Genomic DNA, 23934 nt, shown 5'->3' with positions numbered 1-23934 from the left:
ATTCATCCATTTCAGTATGTGGTGCTCATGTGTCTCATGCATTTTAAACCACGCCTGTCATATGTGTTTTTAGAGCGCAGCTCTTAGGCGCCCATTTCTGGCTTGAGCGGCGTCGCCGTCGGCATAACCAGGGTCACCCGAAGGTCACGTGACCCCTCCCAAGGTCACCCCAATGTCACGTGACCCCTGAGGTCACGTGACCTCTTCCAAGGTCACGTGACTCCTCCCACGGTCACCCCAAGGTCGCGTAACCCTCCCAGGGTCACGTGACCCCCCGAGGTCACGTGACCCCCGGGGTGACGTGGCCCCCCTCTCCGAGGTCACGTGACCCCCCTCCCCCCCCGGTCACGCGACACCCCCCTCCCCCCCCCTGAGGTCGGGCGACCCCCCCGGAGCATATTAAAGAATGAGGGGAGGAGGAAAAGAAGGAGGAGGAGGAGGAGTCTACCCTCCCCTCAGTACCCTTCCCTCCTCCTCCTCAAGAGCTGCGCTCCAATTCGGCGTTACAGGGAGTTGTAAACGGCTTTCACTTTTTCAATGCAAAATTAGAGCGTTTTAGCATGGTCATTATCATATATTTTGGTTAAATCTAATTGCATTTAATTCGACCTTTCTTTGTCAACTTCATTTTCAACAATTTATCCCCCCGCCGTTCCTCAGGCAAATCGGTTGTGTGCAAATGAAGTGTTTGTCCCCCGGATATGCGGTGTTTCACTTTTAGTGATGCGTAGGAGAAGCTGCCATCCACAGCTCCGGGCTTTCAGCATGCCTCGCGAGCAGACACGCTCGTGCTGTAGAAGCGTCGCTCAGGGCAACATGCTCGTGCTCATAACTTCGGCTTGAATCCTAATGCCAAGTGTATTATCTCAGTCTTCACGGTATCAAACAGGTATAACTCGAAATTATATCATTGTTTTGTTCTTTTCAACTTCTCAGCAAAGTCGCATCTTGCGGCTGCTGGCCACTTGTATTTCGTGAATCAGATCAAGTCTCCAGCAGCATTTTACTATGTCTTTATGTACTCCAATGGCAATAGGGGTCGGAAGCTGTGTTTTTCAATTATCATCTGACGCAAAAGTTAGTTGCATTAACCCAAGTAGCACAACTCGCCGGTTTGGGACTGGGGCGGTACCGGTCTGCCGGTAAGATCCTACTGGGGCGACGCTGGAAACGCACCGCGGGGCGACAACGGGCCAGTGAGATTGCCAGTCACTGGCCAGTGACTGGGACTGACTGGGACGCCCGGCACTGGGCGTCCCAGCGAGTTCCCGGGCTGCTGCCAGCACAAATCCCCAGCGTAGTACCAGTAACGCGGTAAGATACCAGCAAGACCCCAGGCTAGCGGCCTCAAGCCATAGAGTCCCCGGGCTTGTTTTGTCCCAGCGAGTTCCCGGGCTGCTGCCAGCACAAATCCCCAGCATAGTACCAGTAACGCGGTAAGATACCAGCAAGACCCCAGGCTAGCGGCCTCAAGCCATACAGTTCCCGGGATGCTGCCAGCACAAATCCCCAGCGTAGTACCAGTAACGCGGCAAGATACCAGCAAGACCCCAGGCTAGCGGCCTCAAGCCATACAGTTCCCGGGCTTGTTTTGTCCCAGCGAGTTCCCGGGCTGCTGCCAGCACAAATCCCCGGTGCACTACCAGCAGTACCGCAAGATACCAGCAAGACCCCAGGCTAGCGGGCTAAAATCGTACAGTTCCCGGTCTTGTCATACAGCCTAACATGTGGTTTTGTGTGCAATTTACACCTGAATAGAAATGATGTAGTTCATAAGAATAATTTTAACAACAAATGAGTGTAAACAATTATGTTGCACTGTACATGAAAGTAAATTTCTGGCATAGGTATACACCTTATTGGTAAAGCGGCTGCCACAGCCATCTGTCGCTCATACACATGATAGCAAATAAAACATACAAAATTGTTACCGTAATTGTTTATTGTCAGCTCCAGTGAAGCTACAGCGTGGCTGGTCATCATGGGCTTGTCGCTAGAGGAGTGCGCTGGATGAAAGAGGCTGCATGTCACGGGCCTAGGAAATGTTCTTCACACTTTTCATGCAGCTTGTGATGCAAGTCGACCATGCACCCAGGAAGGGGAGTCCTTCATTAGAGCACCTGCAAAGAGAATCAACAGCACAGTAAAATGACAGGGTAAATCAATACCAGCTGCACATGATAATCCAGAAATTCCAAACTGGGCAAGCGCTTAAAAGGTTAAAACAGTGCAAAGGACGACGGACAGGGTAAAGGACACGGACAGAGCGCTGACTCGAAACCAAATTTTCATTGAACTCAACGGCGCAATATATACACACTATTGAGAACAAAAAAAAGAAAATCAGCCTGAAAAACACCCAAAACAAAAGCACAAAAACTAAGTAAGTATCACCTCTAAAAAGATAAACCAAGCTAATCAAGTGGCCAGAAAACCAGAGGCATGAGACAAGAAGCCCATGTAAAAGAAAAACTTTTTGTAACCAATGCGTTAATTGTCTTCATTTCATTTTCAATCTGGAAACTATATCAAAACAAAAATACTTTGATTGCCCTAAGGGACACCTGTTACAACACACTGGATAACCAAGCGGCAAAAAATGGCCCAGTTATCTCATAATCAAGGTTAGCTACTTGCATGAAGAAGGCCCACTTCAAAGAAAGGCTCGTGGAAATCATCTACTTTAATTAAAAAGGGCATGTCGAGAGACGGGCAAACTCGCCGGAGTAGTTGGCATGTAGTTTAACATTGCCGTTCGTCCCGATAGGTGCGAGAGATCCAGCATTTTTAGGTAAATATAGCGATTCATTAGTCTTACTGAGACAATGACAAATCATATCCTTGACATATTCGCGACCCTAGCAAAACGGACAGCACCAAGCGGGAAAACCGGGAACCAGCCAGAACAGGTCGCTCTGCGCCTCTCCACGTCTCTGGCGGCTTTCGCGGACACGTGTTGTCGACACGGTGGCAAACAATGTAATTTGATGAAGGTCTGAATATTTCTCAAGTTTGCCTGAGTGTTCATCAGTGTGATGAAGCCTCAGTAAATTGTTTTTTTTTATCACGTGTTTGAAAGCCTGTTTACTCCACAACACACAATCGCGTGCTTTCAATTTCTTGGATGGGGAGGAATCAAGGAAAAACGTTTTGATTTCTTCTCTGGCTCGAATGACATTCAAAGTGACGACTACTCGGTAACTGATAAGTGGTATGTAAAACAGACGAGGTGTTTCACTGGAGGGAACCCCAATGCTGCAGTCAAGTGAATGGGAAGGTTCAATAGCTGCTTTTCTTGAATTTGGCTGTGTTTGATTAGCGTCAAGATTGAGCCACCCACGCTGGTTGGTGCATTGGCTATTCATCTTGGCAGCTTTTCACCGAAAAAGCCTCTGGACCACACCGAAAAAGTTGGGCTGATTTCGCATCTACTTGATTCTCGAAAACCTCCTCGCTGCATACGATTAATGAGGGATATTGTCTGCTTTCAAAAAATGGGGGACGCGTCTCGCAAAGTTAGAAGCTGTCACGACATTATGATCTATTGCGCCTCCAATATTTATAATATACCCTCGTTGAAGCCAGCAGCAATATTCGTCTACATTGCTCAGGTTGTCCGGCCACAAAAGATACTCTCCTTCTCCATTCAGGATTTGAAGTCAAGTTTAATGCAGAGGGGTTCTGCGTGAATCTCCGATGAAGACTCTCTTCAAATTTGTCCGCAATCATCTCCGTGCTGCCGGCTAGAACCATATGGCTGAGTTTAGGTAGTATCTCCCCGTCTGTCAAATATACTTTGATTCAGCAGTTCACCTAATAGCTTGTCAAGTAAGCTCATATTTCAGCCCAAATAATATACTAATATCCCTTTAGTGGGACATGGTACGTAATATAATGCATAACCCGCACATTCGTCAAAATGACTTCAAATGTCACTAAAACCTGAGTTGAAATACGAGTATCAGCTGCTTAGTGGGGCTCAAGAAGCTCAAGCTTGGCTCAAGAAGAGCTTGCTTAATTTTCGTAATTTTCCTGCAGCCTGTGTTGCTGATCGAGCAGACGACTGGAGCTGTTTCTTAATACGCACAAAAGCTCGATTTCGCCGACAGATAAGTCGTATGGTCGAGTGATGCGAGTTAGTTGAAAATTACTGTCGGTGGAACAATTCTGTAGTCATCGCTGCTTTCCTTACCTGATCAAAACTGATTAGAGTCTATTACCGTCTCTCCGGAGCCCATAGTTTCGGTAATGAACGAAACCTCCGAAACAAAAGTTTGACATGAAAAGAACAAAAAGCACCGGGAAAAAAAACTATGCTCTGCAAGTTTATCTGCACCGGCTACACTTAACCGTCGCAGTTGAAATACCTATAAAATAGAGCATTAAACAAAAGAAAATCTGTTAAATTGAATGCGCTACCCGTTCAGGCGGCCCGGCCGAGCCGACGCGACCTGTTCCCAGCCGCCATGTTTGTTTGGTGGTGGCGCCCCCTATAGATCGTTGGAGTCGCGAATACAGCTCATTGTTGTACACATACAAATGAGATTGGGTAGACACATGTAAACATATAATATATTGCAGAGTATGGCCCCTGTGTTCCCACATAATGGCAACCTGACTAAAACTCGTCTGCAGACTTCACCAAATAAAAAATAGCGACTTACCCAGAAACTAGTATATATTATTAGCGTCTACCATAAACTCACATTGAGTGTTTACCATCGGCATGCCCCATAGCCCTTGAAAACGCCCGCAAGCCTCACTTACTTTAAGCATATGACATCATATGACAAGAAACATTCCCTCGTGATCATCATTAATATCTACAGGTGCGAACAGTTCAGGCAAATCAATAGAAAGATAACAAATCAGTAGTGAGGTGGTGTACAGTGGCTGGTAGGTGCAGGTTAATATGTATGGGACATCTATTTTCTGAGTAATATTGCTTATCTGGTCTATTTTCTTCACAGACCCATCACATACTGAGACAAGGTTCTCAATACAGTGAAAAACAGGAAGGAGGAGCGAGTTCCAGATTTAGCTTTGCACAAGCTATGTGGCAACTGACTTCATCCTCTTAGAATTTATTGGAGTGGATCTGGGTATGATTATGTCTAGCCCAACAATACTGCTAGGAGCACCTTCAAAACCTTCAGAAAGGGGTAGAGGAAGTTTGAATCATAATTTCCGTATTGCGATGAGAGCTGCTCATACTGAGAATTGATGTGAGCCAATGTCGGCCATCCTTCTGCCTGAAATATCTATGTGTCAGCCACCCCCTATCAGAAAAAGTTTTAGCTGAGCGCTTTTTACGGGCCGCTCCGCTCAGCCACTGAGCAGGAAAGTAACCAGGCACGCACGTAACGCTCAGTCGGCAGAGGTCATCGGGGTGCAGGAGTTGTCTGCTCCATCGGCATCTGCGCTCCGACTGGTCGTTGCTGACTGAGCGTTGTGAGCATGCAGGTGCTTTCCTTTTGAGTGGAGCGGGTCGTAACAATGCTCAGATAAAACTATCTAATGTCTATGTCGCAGCCTCAACAGCCAAACGAGCAGTTTTCTTCCTCGCTTGCACAATAGACCAAAATTGCACTGCATACTGCTTTAGAGGCTTGTTGGCATGTTTCACACTTACTCTCTGCAGACAGCTAGGACTGTCGGTAAGCGAGGAAAAAAAAAAGTGTGAACACATATCATGCACGCCAAAAGAAAACATCAATGGAACTACACGAGACTGCATTAAAGTTGCCAATTGGGCGCGTTTTATACCGCACAGCCACTGTGTGTGCTCAAGTAAACTAGCTCTACATATACCGCTCAGCACACCACAGCTAGGCTGAATCACATAAGTGTCACACTTGCCGAGCTTGAAGTACAGTCGTGATCTCTACGAGTGTGAACAAGCGATCGTCGACTGCTCAGTACTGGGAGCATCATGCACCAGCGGACTTGCTCTCCTTTTAAAATGCCTTGCAAACCAAGCATGGTAAGTCATCTGATAAGGAGAGAACAACACCACGGACAGCATTGAGCAGTTGATAATCGCCTGCTTACCTTCATATATATCAAGTCTCTACCTGGCCGAAGTAGGCAGTATGTGTGCAGCAGAAACGGCTGTACTGAAATCTCAAAAGGATGAAAGATCAGAACAGGCTTGGTAAGCTTTCACGTTGCAAGTATGCCCATGCGAATTTCACTTTCTAAAACATAAACACGCATTTCAAATTGTCATCCAGGACAAGCTGCTATTACACAGCTGTATATATAAGGCAGCTTACCATCAACAACCTTTGCAGACTGCCATGGACCTGATCCTCGGGTCGGCTGGTGATGCAGGAACGAATTGGCCTAGTCGATGCTAGCTTCCGTTCGGCAAGGGCTGCACTGAGTACAAAGGTGAAAAAAGTGTTGTAGATAATGTGAAACAAACAAAAGCAATCCTAGCATCCACAATTCGCTAGAGGCACTGAAAACAAAAATCAGAGGTTGGGTCAATTATGTTAATGCAATATACTTCGGACACATACCATGACTGCAGGTAAGATATTTGCTGCCTTCAATCTAGATCTGCTTGAAAATTTACAAGCCAAATAACAAATATTTTATAAGCTGAAATATATTTCGATGGAACTACAAAATCTGAAGACTATCTCTGCAAATATGGTGCTATCTAGTACACCAGGGATGAGTAGAATTGGATTACAGCATCCCCCTTACAAAGATTGAAGCAAAACAAGTATAGAGTCTGCCGTGCCACTACAGTAAAACCTCGTTAATTTGGATCTCATGGGACTGGCAAAAATGTCTGAATTATCCGAAGGTCGAAATATCGAAAGAACAAAGAAAGCTGCGCGAAAACGTTTCCTTTATTTTGAGAAGAAATCTGTTATTACCGCCTGCTTTCTGGACGACACTTGGGCGGAGACGGCAACTTTCCTTAGCGCGGTCGAGTGCTCCACCGCACTCGCACTGTCGGAGCTACGCATCCCGTGCGCTGACAATGTAGTACAGCAAGGCCTCTTCTAGTTTCGGGTGCACCACCTTCCAAGGCCGCTTTCTTTTCGTGTTGAACTTCTCGCTCTCGAAAGCCTGTAGGATATCGGCCACAATTTTTACGTATGTAGCCAAAGTGCTTCTCTTGACGTCGCAACCTTCCATCACTTGTCGAGAGACGCCGCCCTCCAAGGCCCTCAGTATTTCCACTTTCGTTGCCACTTAGCCTAGTACAGCTGCAACGGAAAACGAGTAGCAAAACTGACCAGTAATCGGAGCGGCGAAATCGCGACAGCCGGCGCTATTTTCCCCGAGCGCCGATAGCGAGAGTGCCAGTCACGTTGCATTTTTCAATGCAGGGGTGGCCAGCGAAAAATTGAGGGATAGGATAGTTGTTAAAATGGCGGGCTTTAGGATCCCCGCGTTGAGGCATAAAACGTGACTGTCACTCTCGCTATTGGCAGGCTCGGGAACAAAAGCCCCGCGTGTCGCGATTTTGCCATTCCGGTCGTCGGTCACCTAGCTGTGCTACCCTTTTTCCGTTACAGCAATGCTTCTGCTGCTTCCATGCCAGGAGAGTAACGCGCTGAAGCACGGCGATCCAGAGCAAAACTGGTGCGAAACACGGAGAACCGAAAGAGCGAAGAACCATGGGAAAACCGGAAAAACCACGTGCGCACTTCGGATGGATAGCGGTCATACCCTTTGGAACAGACGGTAGCTAGCACCACCTGCCGAATTTGTCCGAATTAACCATAGTGCGCAGCGTTCCCTCCGAATTAATGAGCGTTTGCTGCCATTGACTAATACATATGTTTGACGGGACCGGATCGACCGTTCAAATTATCCGAATTAGCGGGGGTTGAATTAACGAGGTTTTACTGTACAACAGAAACGACTCTACTGTGATCTCGTGGAGATCAGAGTTCGGAACAGGCATGAAGGATTTGGCACGAGAAATATGCCAATGTCATTATTCATTTTTGCAACATTAAAATTACTCTGAAAATGCGACCAGCTGCAGGGTGTATTCACGCAAATCTTGCGAGTGCTGAATTGTAGGCACAGTGCCCTGGTTGTGTTCATGTGCGATATATGACCAAATACCATAGAGACCAATACTGCAAACCTCTCCGAAAACCAATGGGTGCGGTGGCGAACGGCGTGAGTGGCGCTGTTCACCTCTCTTGCCGTCCATTTGTGTTTGCGTGTTGCCACTTCCAATGGGAAGGCTGCAGCCATTATTGGGAACATTAAACAAACAAATAAAAATACAAACACAACACACACAGCAATACTGGCAGCAAGTTGAGACGCACTTCTGTTGTAAACTCAGCATTCCGCTTACGAATGGGATGCGCAATTCCCCTAGAGTGTTTCATTCCACGTGAGTGGCATCGGAATTGCTAAAGGCCAGTCCATAAACACAGTCTGCGTTAAAAACAATCCTATCAGCAATAAGTTGCTATTATATTGCTCAATATATAGAGCACCTTACCATGAACAGCCTTGGCAGTCTTCCATCAAGCCTGGCCTTCAGCAGAGGAAGCTGTCATTCTGTGTCGCCTCAGGACACTCACATCAGGATGGTGAAAGTGAATGCCAACTTCTACTTGGTAAGGACTGCAGCAAGTATAAAGATGAAAACACAGATTAGAATATACGATAAAAAATATCATGGACCAACTTGAAAAAAGTGCACAAAAAGACAAGGACAAAAGGACAGGAACACAGAGGACGCAGACTGGTGCACACTCACAACTTGATCTATTGAGCATAAAAGAAAAAAGAAAAAGAATCAGAGAAATCAGAAAGGCTGTGTTCGGAGAATGTGAGCTTCAGAAACCGGGGCGTGAGCAAAAGATGTCAGGTAGATTGTTTTACAGACACTTTGGAATTAACAACAGCCTTTCCATGTAATAAGGTGGCGAGTTCATTCTGATTGAACATCCTGAAAAATAACAGACAAAAAACAAGGAATAAAGGAGAGGAATACACACACTACATACGAGTGTAGCCTCCCAACTCACAAATTGGAGAAGAAAAAAAATAAAGAATGCGGAACGAGCTTTAGCAAAAGTTCGAACAGGTCCAAGTGGAACGTGCCGACTCCCACCCATATGCATAAGACTGTAAACACGATTTTCTTGGCAGCTCAGGTAACAGACGGATGTGCGAACACATTGGTGGCCCATACTATGAATAATAAAGGCCTAAAATAATTCCCTTGTATGTTTTTCACAGTATCTGCTAACTATTCACGTTTTCTCTAAAAGCCTCGTCCCACTAGAGTGACAAACACCGATGTTTGTCCGACGACACCACAAAGTTCCGTGTCGCCGATGCTGTCCCACTGCAACGGCCAACACCCGCGACAATCGCCGACAAACCATCGACGACGGACGAGTTCTTGTCTGTTGTTGGACTTGAAGCGCAGCAAGCAGTCCCACCGAGGAACATCTGTCGGATACAAACTTATCCTCCTCGCCCGCTTGTGCCCTCTGTTGCCTCTCTTTCCACCCTTCCACCCTTCCTCCCGTGGCTTGCTCCACCGCTCGACCTTCAGAGAAGCCCTTGGCGGCCTCTCCCCGTTCCCGCAGTTCCAGTTTCTCGATTGCTCATAGTGGTCGCGGGCGCGGCTTGCTTGCTGGCGCTGGGCAGTCATGTTGCGAAAGGCTTGTCTGTGGCTGGTTTTGCTCGCAAAAACTCTGTGCGCGATTTGGTGCTTCAAGACGCCGAGGTCTACGCCCCTAAATCAGGATGGATACACCCATGTTCGAGGACTGACCAAAGACCGCTCACCACGAAGTAGGACACGACGTTCCGCGGCAAGCCATTCCGGCAGACGAGACTTGTCATCACGTTCTGTGATGATCGGGATGCCGTATTGTCCCCCATAAAACGCCTGCCCTCGATCATTCGGATATGAAGTTTTAAACATCCTCAAAATCAGGGTGAAATTCCTTGGTGCTAACTTAGAATTCCTCGAACGACCCCCCCAAAAAAAAGGAATGATTCGGGTATTCTAGTTCAGAAAAAGTTTGGTGTCAATTGTCACGACTGTTTGTGGAAAGTCGCCAACGGCAAATGAAGAGAAGCGGAAGCTTTAATCAAGAAACAAAGTAATTGTCTCCACTTTCACCGTGTTTGTCGGCGCATTTAATGCCCAAAGAGCAAAATATGAAAACCGCATCGCCAGACTGTTTATCTGTGTATTTTGAAGTGTTTTGTTGACAACTCCAATCCCACTAGGAAAGAAGTTTCCTCGTCCCCGTGTCCTGCGTCGTGTCCGCCAGGTGGGACAGCGTGCGTCGTGTGTCGCTCGTCGTGTGTTGCTGTCTGTCGCTCTAGTGGGACGAGGCTATAAGGAGGACACATGAGCAGTGTAAATAGTGCATAAGTAGGTGACAATTCATCGTAGACTTTAGAGAGAGATTAAGCTGTCTTTATGTATTGGCCATCAATCTGTTGCCTTAACAGACAAGGAAATTATGGTTTTAAAATCTGCTCTTGCTAATGGGTGAATCGGCGCATTCCACTTGGGCCTGTGCTTGAGCTCCTTCCGCATTCTTTATTTTTTCCTTCTCTGTTCATGCGAGTCGAGAGTCTGCGCTTGCGTATGGTTTACACGTAACTCTGCTTGTCTCCTTGCCTTTTGTGGTGAACTGTTTTTCAAGCTGTTTAATTAGTAAAGCTCACCACCTTACTACAATCATGCAACAACTAAAAACAATTACAACCTACACCATTCGCTCAAGGCAGTACCAAACGAAAAAATACAGGGATTGGGTGAGGCATGTCTAACACTATATACTTACACTGAACTAAATATACCTCTCATAAACTGGCGAGACACTACCTTAATCCAGGACATGCTTGTAAATTTCCCCAGAAGCGGCATCAAAAAATTATTTCGTGGGCACAAAGTTTTGCGATCAGGAGCGGTATGCTATGCAAATCACCATGGGATGAATTCATCGCGGCACCAATTTTTGACAATTCTTTCTGATAACGAGTCACGAAAATAAAGCCGTTTGCAGACGACTGCGCGGCGGAAGCTACGGACTTGCTCGATCCTCCTCTGCCTTTTGCCTGGCTCAGCTCTCCGGACGCAAATACGCACACGGAATCCACCCGTAGTGTCTAACCTAGAGCTTAGACGATGGAGGGGCACCGCGCTAAGTTAAGTGCTTTATTTATTTATTTTTTTTTTTTTTTTGGGGGGGGGGGGGGGGCACCGCGCTCTTCCAGACATCCTAGTTTACCAGTGAACAATACGGTGGAGGGAGGCAATCAAACTTCCCCCCCTCCCCCTCCCCTTTCCGCCTCCACCCGCCGGCTGGCCGGCTGGCCGGCCGGCCGCCCGCACGCCCGCCGCCGCCGCCGCCGGCGCCGCCGTCCAACACCTCCCCCCCACTCTCCCAAAAAGTTCCGACCGAGTACACAGCCTATTTGTGAACGAAGCAAAACAGCCTCGCATAGCACCATTCGCGCACAATTAGTAATACTGGTAAAAGCAAGCGATCTAGACAATAACAAGCATTTTGAACGGAAAAAAGAATAATCTAGCCCTAACGGACAAAGAAAGGAACTTACTTTGAAACGACCGTGCCATGATCTTGGCTGTTGAGCAGATTCGACGTAGTTCCACGGCTCACAGTCGCTTCCTTCGTTTTCGGACACATTTGAAACTAAGTTGAACTCCACGCATCACGACTAATCGGTAAATTGACCTCAAGACAGAGACGTGAAACACACACTGCCAACAAGCCCGGCAAAACAAGGCTGCGGATTGGATTGGATCGCGTTCGTTGGCTATTATGGATGTCTAACGACTTTACGGAATCTATGTGCTCGTATTGGCGCGTATCTTCAACACGCTTGCAATAAAACGATCAGCAAAGCGCATTAAAAAACTATTAAAAGACACAGTAATAATAAATCATTGAGTATGCAAAAATTGCCACAATATTAGAAATACGTCCTGAACCTCCTGAACACGTAACAAAAAATTACATACGAAACTAACCGTACAATGTATTCAAACGAACTCAGCAGACATATAAACTACTAAAAACAACGCGTTTCCGATTTGGCGATTTGGTCTTGGTGGTTAACGCGCGTTGCGGGTGATCGTGTGGTCGGTGGTTCGAATCCCGGAAGTGCGAAGATTTTTATTGTTTTTTTTACTACGTTTTTTATTTCTTTTTAATATTTTTTTTATGTTTTTTGCAGTTGCCGGCCCCTTACTTTAGGGTAAAAATCACGCAAAATCTGGAAATAAGAAGTGCGAGCCCAAATTTAAATTGATGCAATGCACAAGCCGTGGCCCTCTTGTTTTGCCGGGATAATTCGCTCCCTCCGTGCTAATTTCTGGGTCAGTGTAGTAGGCAAACAGCGCAAGTCCTTTCAACGAAGTAAAGAAGGTAATAATAATGGGAATATTGAGAGCAAAATGAGAAAATGAGTAAGTGGTCAAACTGCCACAGTGATGCAGCCGAAGTTTGTCTGAAGGTGGTCAACTTTACCCACTGTTAAAACAGAAATACCGCTATTTTAAGACAGTTATTTAGCTGAGCTCACAGCGCGGTACGTATTAAGCACATCTCTTATTTTTCTGACTTACGGAAAGTAGTACTTAATTTTCTTCTGGTACATCAGTGATATTTCCCTCGCCTGCCGCCTGATTTTACTTATCAAGGTTGCGCTCCGCAGTTTTACTTTTTTATTAGGCCTATACATGTTTTTATTCCTGAGATCCAAGAACAGTGCGGATAATTAAACTAGCTTTCACAAACGGCATCGTTCGGTATTAGAACATTTATGTTTCGCAGCGTCAAGGGGTCACATTCACGACCCGGCAGTGTAAACATCCACAACGCCTTTATCGTGTTAAAAAAAAAAAAAAAAATGTTTTTATATTTGTTTGTTTTTTTTTGTTTTTGGTGCGGTATGTCGTATATAACATAAGCTACCGGGGGACAAATCGTCTGGCTATGTCAGAATTTGAAATATTTCTGTTAGATGATCGTAACTACCACAGAAAACAGCAGATTCTTGACTGAAATAGCATATTTTCACACTCAATTAAAATCACCAATAACACGATCTCAGGAGAGTTGTGTACCTCTCGTAGCGTCATAAGCAATACACACATCTCTTTCTTGTCCAGATTCTGCAATGCAATGCAAATTATAGTTTTTGTAACTCAAAGCGCGTGCTCAATCATGCCACGTGTTTGTTAATTGTGGTTGTTGCTCTTCATTCGGATTCTCCGCTATACCGTTTTTATTTTAATTTTCTTATCAGAGCCAAATACGTGCGTATACCACCGACCTTAAGTATAGTGCATCAAATTAAACTAGCTTCCTGAAAAGGTATCGTTCGGCGTTGTGTAATTTATTCTTCATGGCGTTGGTGGTCAGATTCTCGAATCCTGAACTGCAAATGTTCCTCGCCGCATTGTTTTTTTCTCGCGTTTTCGCAATAAAACACGTCAGCCTTGCCATGCTGGGATCAAATACACCAGCGTCGGCAGTTATTTGCAAAGGATTGATCTATGCGAATATTTCCACTCGCTATTCATGAATTGCCACAGTTCGTCAGAATCTGAATGACTTGACTGCATAGTAAAAACGGCAAAAAAAAAAAAAAAAAAGATAAAACGATGTCGGTTAGTAAACGGAACTTCCATGGCGGGGCTCGCCAGCCTAAACAGCAAAGCGCCGATGCCGGCCAGTCACTGAACTTCCGTGTAAATACTGGCCATCAGAGACAGCAAAGTGCCGATGCCGGCCAGTTACTGAACTTCCATGTAAATACTGGCCATCAAAGACAGCAAAATACCAATGCCGGCCAGTTACTGGAACCTCCATGGAAAGACTGGCCAGCAAAGACAGCAAAAACCCGATGCCGGCCAGTCACTGTAACTTCTTCGGCTGAACTGGCCAGTGAGCAAGACGAAACCCCGACGCCGGCCGGGGCCGGTAGCTCACCGGCGCCAATGGCCGGGCGCCGCCATCCTGTTACCGGGACCGGCCGGCGTAGTCCCGATACCGGCCGACGCGGTGTGCTACCTGGGAAGTAGGTACGTGAATGCTAGATCTTGAATTAAAGTGGCGTGATTATGTGTACGTGGGAAAATGCTACACGCGTAGTAAACATACCTTACGGCAAAAAATTTAGGTTTCTGATGGTGTTCATCAAATATTTATATCTGAGCGTGCCTTATTTTTATTCATAAAATTGCATTAATAATATATGTTCCAGCGCAGTGTATGTCTCTAGACAAACAACGTTTCGGTTATGTACTCGAGTGTATCACTTACGAGGGGAAGGTCCTTCGTGAAGTTCCGAATCTGAAGCAGAAGCGCCCAGTAGTGGTTTCTAAAGAATGTATAAAAATTGCCAAATGCTCTTTTGTGTTGGGTTCATTGATAAAGGGGGGCAACAGGTACGTGCGCATAATAGTGAAGAAGAGCAGCACTGTTCCCCTGCGGAATGAAGAGTACAACGACTTTTGCATTGAGCTCCTCCTGGATTAGATAAAGCAGATTCCTGTTGCATACTGCTCGAAAGAGAGTAGATGTAGCGTAGAAAATTTGTAATTTATATTGAATTTTATTTATGCCCATTGCACTGTAATTTACATTTATATTTTTTTCATTATCTACTAAATATATTTTACGTAATGTAATTAACAAGGTGCGTCACAATAAATGAGCACATTGAAAACAAGAAAGATGCACCGAAATAGTTTTATTTTGTCACAAAACAGATGACCCGCAATATTTTGCCTATAATCATTATTTTGAATGTTTTGAAAAGGCCGTTCAAGTTTTTCTGTATTGGAAATGCGCTCTTTTCTTTGCCAAGATATTACAACAAGAAGCCACTGTAGTCACGATAATAATGGCAGCTACAAAAACGCTAATTATGTATTCAGGGCTATCAATGAAAGGATTATAAGGGATATCAAACATATTTACAAAAATAAATATAAAAATTAACTTATTACAAAACTTGTTTCGATGGATGCGGAAAGCAAGTCGTCTTGTCTTAGCGCGGGAGTTGTGTTGACTTCAGAACGACGCCGAGCTCTGTATCGGCTGACTGAAACAAATAGTGGGTAGACCTCAATGCTAGATGCCTTAACGCCTACCCACTATTATTTTCAATCAACCAATAGAACCTCACCGGTCTGACATAGTCACAACCCCTGCTCGAGAAGCAGGCAAATGGCTCTACGCATAACAGCTAATTATATTGACGTGATCTACTGCTCTCGTGAATAAAAAAAATACTGCACAATGTTATTTGCAGTAACCACTATAGGGGATAGAATAGCAAAACAAAATATCAACTAAACTAAGTATGCCTTACGTCCGTACTGTGTCTCTTGCGCGAGCAACTATTTATATACATTGTTGTCTCTGCCTTCGGAGCCAATTTTAAACGGCATAATACTAAAATTTATGAAAATTTGCGTATATAAAATGTTTGGACATTTCAATCGCATACAGTAGATATTACAATAAAAAACTCTTACACCATGCACACCGAAGCCACTACACCGTAATTAGTTTTGCACTTATTGCCTTATTCACCACCGGACGAGAGCAATGCATCCCCCAACCAATCCGGTGACGCGTTCTCTCATAAGGTTGTACGTCAGAAGAAACCCGCTGAAAAAGGCGTACTTGACAATCGTGACTCACAATGTCGAATTGCAACCCATCGTATGTCAATGCAAATATCATCGATAAGCTTTACCCTTCGTTTAGAATATTGCGTACACCGGAAATATTTTAGAGGTAAACAATGCTGGTTTGTCAAAAATTAATTGTTCCACACGCCTGGAATGACAACTCTATGAAAACAAATTTATTTGCTCATAGTCTTTGGTTAGGGTGGGAAGCGACGGAAGACGCTACATGATGTAAGATGAAGGCTTTGAACACTGGGGTACTTCGAACGACACTATAGAGGTGTTGTTTTAACGTTGAGATGTTGGTTTAATTAGGACATCGCAAATACACAAGGTAACTAGATACTCAAATCACAACATATGCCGGGCGTAAAGTAGTTAACGATGTCGTGCAGTGTTTTTTCCTCGAAGCCGCAAGGTAGTTTTTTGCTGCAAATAATTATATTTTATGAGCAAACTCACCTTGATTATTTCCAGATGGTATTATAGTTAACTCATCTGGCAGGGCTGAACTAAAAATTAGTTCGACCAAATAAGAGCTACGCCTAAAAAAAAACAGAAAGAGACCGATTTTTTGTTTTTTAAACTAGATAATAGCGTGTTGTCCTACAAAACCTAATTTTTCTATCGGTAAACTTGCAGAAAATACAGATGAGTTGTTTAAAGAGCATAAATTGATCATGTACTTAGATTTTTCAAGAGTACATTTTATTAATCACCCGGGACCCTTATGAATACTTAAAATAAAAGAGTGTTCATTCGAAATCATTTCAAGCACATAATTCGTCACTTGCAGCTGTTTGAAAACAAGCGTCAATCACCTGGTGAAGAGGTTGTTTGCGCAGGTTTCATTAGTGCACTCAATGGTAGTCTTGGTAATATCTAGCCAATCCGCGCAAGTAATCACTTATCTTGCAGAAGTGTTGTAAGTTGGGCGAGTTGGTATGATGACATGATGAACAGAACAGCGCACACAAAGACAAGGACAGAGAAAAGGAACAAGCACGACACACAACCGCCGACTCGCAACTGAACTCGCAACCGAAACCTTGTTTTTAGATTGAACTACGTGGCAAAGACATTGTAGTTAAATGGTGTTGTCGGCTGGGTTGTTATCTTTTATACATTTTGTGGGCTGAATCAGCTTAACACTTTCGAAAACTCCGCTGGTAATGTTCTTGACCTAGTGTTATCAAATATTCCAATCGAATCATTTAGTACTGTTTCGATCCCTCTAGTAAAGATGGATGTATATCATTTACCTCTCAATATTCAGATACGGCTGCCAAGAAAGTTGCAAGTGTTGAACAGACCCTCAGCCTACTGGTACCCCAAAGGAACTTATTTGGGAATGTATAAATACCTTTCATATTTATAACTGCAGCGCTGTTCTTGAAATGGATGACACCAATCTCGCAAAAGAAGCGTTTACGTCAGTTGTGCAAGACGCGATTAGCATTTTTGTTCCTAAACGCAATTCTCAACTTTTCAAATACCCGGACTGGTTTTCCAATGATTTAAAAATGTACCTTAAGACGAAAGATAATTTTCATAAAATTAAAAAAAAACAGCACAAAAACAGGCTTTATCTTTTATTACACCAATTTAGAATTTATCGTTATCTTCTCAAAAAATTGCACTCGCGCGATAAACAGTTACATCTTGATGATGTCGAGCGCAGTCGGAACCGCTGCCCCGAAATGTTCTGGAAATGTGCAAAGCAGCACACTCCTAACAATGCACATGAAATTTCACTCCGGGATTGTTCTACTGGAAACACTACGTATTTTTCGTCCCCACCAGAGGTGGCAGACCGTATTGCAGACTATTTTAGTCATTGCTACACAGTTGGTCAGCCAACCATTCAACCTACTGACATGGAAGTGAACTGCCAGGATGTTTTCTGGGGCTTCAGAGTAGATACGGATGAAATTGAGGAAGGTATCACAAATCTTAAACCGAAGTTATCTACTGGAGTAGATTGTATTCCGAGCTTTATAATCAAAGGTTGTGGTGACTTGTTCGCACCGATTTTAAAACACATTTTCAACTTGTCACTTCGCTCTGGTTTGTTCTCATCGTTATACATGAAAACGGTTCTTGTGCAAATATTAAAAGGGGGTGATTCATCGGTTGTCAGTAATTATCGGCCTGTCTCTTTATTGTTCGGCTTTTCTAATCTGTTTGAGAAAGCTATTCATAAACGAATAACTCAGTACTTTCATCAAAAACTAACGATTTCGCAGCAGGGGTTCATTACGAGACGGTCGGTCGAAACCAACTTGCGCTCCTTTTCTACATTTCTCTGCATTAATTGTGACCAACAGGGGATGGGCAGATGCTATTTATTTCGATATGTCTATCGCATTCGATAAAGTTGATCACGAGCTATTGCTTCATAAATTATAGTTATACGGTTGTTGTTCTGAACTACTTGGCTGGTTTCAAAGCTACTTGTCATGTCGTACGAATCATGTTCGAATTTCTAGTGTCCATTCTAAACTATTTTACTTAACTTCAGGTGTCCCACAGGGGTCTATTCTTGAGGCTCTTCTGTTTATAACATTTGTTAATGATATAGCCTCCTGTGTAAACAAAGCTGAGCTCCTACTGTTTGCGGATGATATTAATATTTTTATGCGCGTTGCTACTCCTCTTGATTGTAATGTTCTTCAGCACGAAGTGAATAACATACTGTAATGGTCTTTGGCGAATAATTTGCTCCTAAATCCTATATAAACTAAGGTTCTTTCTTTGAGCAGACGACGCACTGTTATGCATTTTACTTACTCTTTGGAAGGAACTCCAATCGAGGGCGTGACAGCGATAAACGATATTGGTGTGTGCTTTGATAGCGCGTTGTCATTTAATGCTCATGTTTCCTTTATTGTTGGTCGTGCGATGAAAACTCTTAATATCATGTCTCGTATGACTAAAAAGACCAGACGCCCTGTTTGTATATTCGTTTATTTTGTGCTTTAGTTCGTTCACGGCTTGAATTTTTCTTTGTTGTTTGGAATTCCCTAACACGTGCACAGCCTTTAAGTGTTGAATTAGTGCAAAAAAGAATGATAAGCATTTTATATGATAGGCACTTGCAGCGTCACTTTTATTATGATTATGAATTTCTTCTCAAGAGCGTCTTTGTCAAATAGAAGATTCGAGCGTGATCTGATTTTTATTGCAAAGGGTGGTAAATGGTTTGACTGGTGCTAATCAGCTTCTGAATTCTTTGGATTTTCATGTTCCTTGTCGCGTTACAAGACATCTTACTGTCTTTTATATTCAACTAGTGTCTAAACTCTCACCAGTGTCGCGTATGCAAGTTTCATTTAATACAATCGTATCCTCTAGCTTGGACATCTCCACAGACTTCCCAGCTTTTCTCCGGAACTTGGCAAGTCTATTTGAAAGTTGAAACTCTATTACATTTTGTTTTAAGTGTGCGACCAATTTGTAGTCATGCTAATTTGTACACTTGAAGCTCCACGTGTGCTGTGTTTCTTCTTTTAGAGCGCAGCTCTTAGGGGCCCGTTTCCGGCTTGAGCGGCGTCGGCGTCGCCGTTGGCGTCGCCGTTGGCGTCGCCGTTGGCGTCGCCGTCGGCGTAACCACGAGGTCACGTGACCCCCCCGAGGTCATGTGACCCCCCCGAGGGCACGTGACCCCCGAGATCACGTGACCCATCCTGAGGTAACGTGACACCCCGAAGTCACGTGACACCCCCCGAGGTCACGTGACCACCCCCCCAGGGTCACGTGACCCCCCGCCGAGTTCACGTGACCTCCCAGATGACGTCACCGGAATCCGCATCGTCATCGTCATTATCACTGATGACGTCATCAGTGACGTCACTGATGATCTCACCGGCATCCGCATCGTCATCGTCCTCATCACTGATGACGTCACCAGTGACGTCACTGATGACGTCAACGGCATCCGCATCGTCATTGTCATCATCACGGATGACGTCATCAGTGACGTCACTGATGACGTCACCGACATCCGCATCGTCATCGTCATCATCGCTGATGACGTCATCGGAGTCCGCATTGTCATCGTCACTGATGACGTCATCAGTGACGTCACTAATGACATCATCGGCATCGTCACGTGACCCCTCAAGGTCACGTGACCCCCCAAGGTCACGTGACCCCCGCAGGTCGCTTCACCCCCCCCCCAGTACCCTTCCCTCCTCCTCCTCAAGAGCTGCGCTCTAATTCGGCGTTACAGGGAGTTGTAAACGGCTTTCACTTTTAACAATCATTTTATCATTATAATTTTTGGGTGCTAAATCCAAGTCTAGAAAGAAAAACCTTGGTGATAAAAGATTATCAGAATACTCACGACAGAAAGAAAAAAGTGTCCACACTCAGGTAGCCAGCCGTTATAAAGCAGCCTGCGATGTTGTCCCCATAGCGAAGTGCATTGGCCAGACGGCCTGAGAAGGAAGACAGAGGTACACAGACTTAGATGCTATGACAAATAATGAAGTGCTATATCAACGCTTCCCGAAATTCCCATGTGCATGCTTCCAAGCAATTTCGTCGATACTCCTCTTTTTTGAGAGTCAATAGAGGTTGTTAAGGCAAACTTGTTCTAAGACTCAAAAAATAAAAATCTCGCGCATGTCGTAAGAGAAGAACGGGGATACATGGTATTGTCAACATATCAATAGAGCAAGATAACAATATTTTTCCGATGGTTCTTACTGGCTAATTAACTCAGAGTAATTCGATATATTTTAAATAATAGCTTGTGCTAAGACCTTATTATAAAAGAGTCGTAGTCTGTGTTGAGGTACATCCAATCGTATCGTTTTCATGGAAGTAGCCTTTGTGTGTCTGATTATCTGGAGTTTAATGTCAAAAAACAAAAACAGAAACAACTCACGCGCTTTCGTTAAGGCCTTAAATAAGGAGACAGGAAGGCTACTTGCATGTAAACGAAACAAATGAATATCTATAAACACTTTTTATAGCTTTTGTATTTCAACGTTGGATCACAAACCCTCTAAATGATGATGCGTGGAGAATACTGCGCTATTAAACAATACACGCTCAGCGTGCACACGTATAATTAACCAACCAACTTCAATAGTTGCGTGGTGTGTAGAGAAAGCTATAATGTTCTTACATCCGCTGATCACCGAATTCAAGCGCTGCATTTGCAGCAAAATTTAACTAACTTACTAGAGTAGATCAGCGGCTAAAAAACGTAAATATAAGAATTCCATCTTTGATTACATTGTAGACCACCTTTTATGCTGTGTCGGCCAAACAGAAGTAACAGCCAATGTTCGCGCTCACCATATGCTTTTTTAAGAACGAAATATGCGCCTCGTCTAGTTCTTCTAGTAATCCCAGAAATAATTATTGCCGAATGAAGAAAACAATGGTCCGGGTGACCATGCACTACAAAACACCATGCAATAGTGCAGATTAGCAATATTCTTCACACGCATTGAGAAATTCAGACTTAATTTCAACCTCTGCGTAGGTGCATAAAAGAACTGTTTTTTCTTGTCTTTTTTCCGCAATTGTATTCATACTTTGGCCTCCCAAATGTTAATTTTTTTCTAATCAACAAATACTGATATGTGATGAAACTGGTGTGTCTTGTCAAATAAAACAATACACGTGCAGCTAACTTACAAATGCATGTCCATACGTTGCACAATATTCATTATATGCGTTAAAATATTACAAACATAAAACAGACAAAGCAAATTGTGATGTTTAGAGTTTTTGCAGGACGACATGAAGCTCTTTCTAATAGCCATCAGCAACTGGCCCGATTTGTTTACATTTTGTTTGTGATTACCCAGTAACTATTTGTTATTATTCTCTAATGGGTGCGGTGTAAAAGCGCAAAAACATTGCAGGACAAGAAGCGAAGTAAGCACACATCTAGTGCTGTGTATGAAGGTAGTCAACACCGATATGACAAGCCTATATTGCCGCGCGCCAAGTAGGCAGCGCGGCCGTAGCCTAACGGTTATCGCGCTTGTCTCCCACGCGAAGGGCCAGGGTTCGATTCCTGGCCGCGGCTACGCATTTTTGTTTACACTGTAATGTGTTGTTCTGGTGAATTCGAGATCCGTATAGGTTGATTCGAGGTTAGAATGTTCTACGCGTTGAACCTTCTACATCGAATGCTCCAGAAGCCAACGCGTGTACAAAAGCGGCTCCGCGTGGCAAGCCGGAGTCAGTTTCGCCCCAGCGTTCGACTCTGCTGTCACGCCGACTTCGACGCCCGCGACGCTCTGGTGTTATCTTTTGTACCCTTTTATTCCTTTGGGCACAAGTTGGCCCCATTAAACGTTTAGTTTCTTCAGTCTTTATCGCCTCATCAATTGTTATTCGTGACAATATGCCGTCGCAGTTAATTTGGTGGTACTAAGCAACGCTTTGCCGGAGGCACTTTATTTTTAGGGCGGGAATAGAACAAAGACTCATCCACTTTCGTGGCCCAAGCAAAAGGTTTCTAGAAAAAACGAACCTATCTTAAGGCGCCTGAAACTGCATTGTCGAATGGGCCTCCGATATTGCTGAATTATGGTAATTGTTTCTTATCCAGCGTTTTTTTTTTATCTTTTTGCTGTCTTTACCTTAAGCATGCACAAACTAACCAAATGTATGCCTTGCAACCTAACATATGGGCGATTTGAACTGCATTGCATATTGAAATGTATCAATATATGGGATTGGACGGTGGAGATGGAGGTGCTATACGAGTGGCCTAGGACGACCCAGACGAGGCTGAAGAACCGGATTCCGTGCAGGAAGTAAAGCTTGTATGTGTCTGACTACTTGTCCCTCTTTACAGCCAGCACAGTTCTCGTACTCGCAGGAATAGAGAAGGCCGCTAAGAACTTGACCTTTTTTTCTGCGATAAAAAAAAAATACTATCACGTGTTATGAGAATTTTAAACTTGATGTATTTTCAAAACAAAGGAATTCATTAGAAACGAAAAACGGAAATTTTGTCAAGAACTAGAAGAAATAAAAACACTTCGTGTATAAACATTTCATTTTAATACTAACCCCCAGCCTTTGTAAGCAATACTTTTCTGTTTACTGTGAAAAAAAAACGGAAACGCGGCTCCCATTTATTTCTTAGTAAACTGCCAGCATATGATGGCACGAAGCATAAATTCACAAAGCGCGTTTAAAAAAAAAATCTATATGTATAATTTAAAAAAAAAAAAAAAAATCTGAATGCCACCTCACAGTTCAGAATGTTTCTTCGGTAGATCATACGATTGGTAAACTTCACGCTAAAAAGCATTCTGAAGGTTTCTAACGCCCACAACTCGAAAGTAAAGAGTGCAGCTAATTTAAACGGCGTTGTTTGTTTTGTAATTTCTAGGCATCTGTGTGGGCTTTTGCTTTCATCTCACGACTCCTTACGAACATCTCAGACAATCTGATCTCATTATTCAATGCTTTTTAATTGTTCACTGTGGACTAGGTTTTATGTTTTACGTGTCACTTTAATAGTTAGGATTTTAATATAATTAATATCAATATACTACAGTTGTCGGAAGTTAGCCCGCGGTTTAACGAAAAAAATGAAGTAAGGCAGGCAAAAGATTCATACTATAAAAGAAAATGAAAAAAATTATCACACAACAAAAAACAAAATAGGCATGCTAGCTTTTCTTATTAAACGCAAGATTATAAGTCTCCAGTCTCATACAGGTATGTCACCCTAAAAGTCATTAAATCAATTAGGCATAATAGCTTGCTTGTTTCATTTTACGCTGTTGGATAGGCAATTTCAGCTGAAAGTAAACTACTCTTTTATTTGAGCTTCTTTTTTTTTTCTTATAGAGGATTTTGACATAAGATTAATTTAAAAAAATTATTTGCTGCAGTCTTCGAATTTTATGATGAAACATAGGCTTTCTCTCTAATCTCTGAATAGCACGCGGATATTCATTTACTAATTTGTACTGGTGCGCCTAGCTACTCACGACTTTTCAAAAAAGACTGTTCGCAAAAATATACAGAGACATGAAACACACAACAATAGCACGCTAATTCTCGCTGTGCTCACTGCGGGCACATGGGAAATAAGCATATGCGTTACTACGGCCCATTCTATTAAGCTCTTTACTAGCGAAGTAGCATCAGACAGCGCAATCTCTCACGCATGCTAAAGTCACATCGCGACTCCTTTGAGAGCCTTGAGAAAATTTGCTAATTTCCTTAGAGTATACTTGAAGTGGGGGAGA

The 23934-nt window shown here is 43.7% G+C and overlaps 1 pseudogene; it reads right to left on the bottom strand.

The window, feature by feature from the left end:
• LOC121837305 overlaps positions 1 to 23934 on the bottom strand; it is a 37416-nt pseudogene that overhangs the window by 12829 nt on the left and 653 nt on the right.

The sequence above is a fragment of the Ixodes scapularis genome, unplaced genomic scaffold, assembly GCF_016920785.2.
Source record: "Ixodes scapularis isolate PalLabHiFi unplaced genomic scaffold, ASM1692078v2 PGA_scaffold3__209_contigs__length_174095766, whole genome shotgun sequence".
In the NCBI taxonomy this organism is placed as follows: domain Eukaryota; kingdom Metazoa; phylum Arthropoda; class Arachnida; order Ixodida; family Ixodidae; genus Ixodes; species Ixodes scapularis.
The sequence above is the reverse complement of the archived record's forward strand: the minus strand, read 5'-3'. Positions and strand labels throughout refer to the sequence as shown.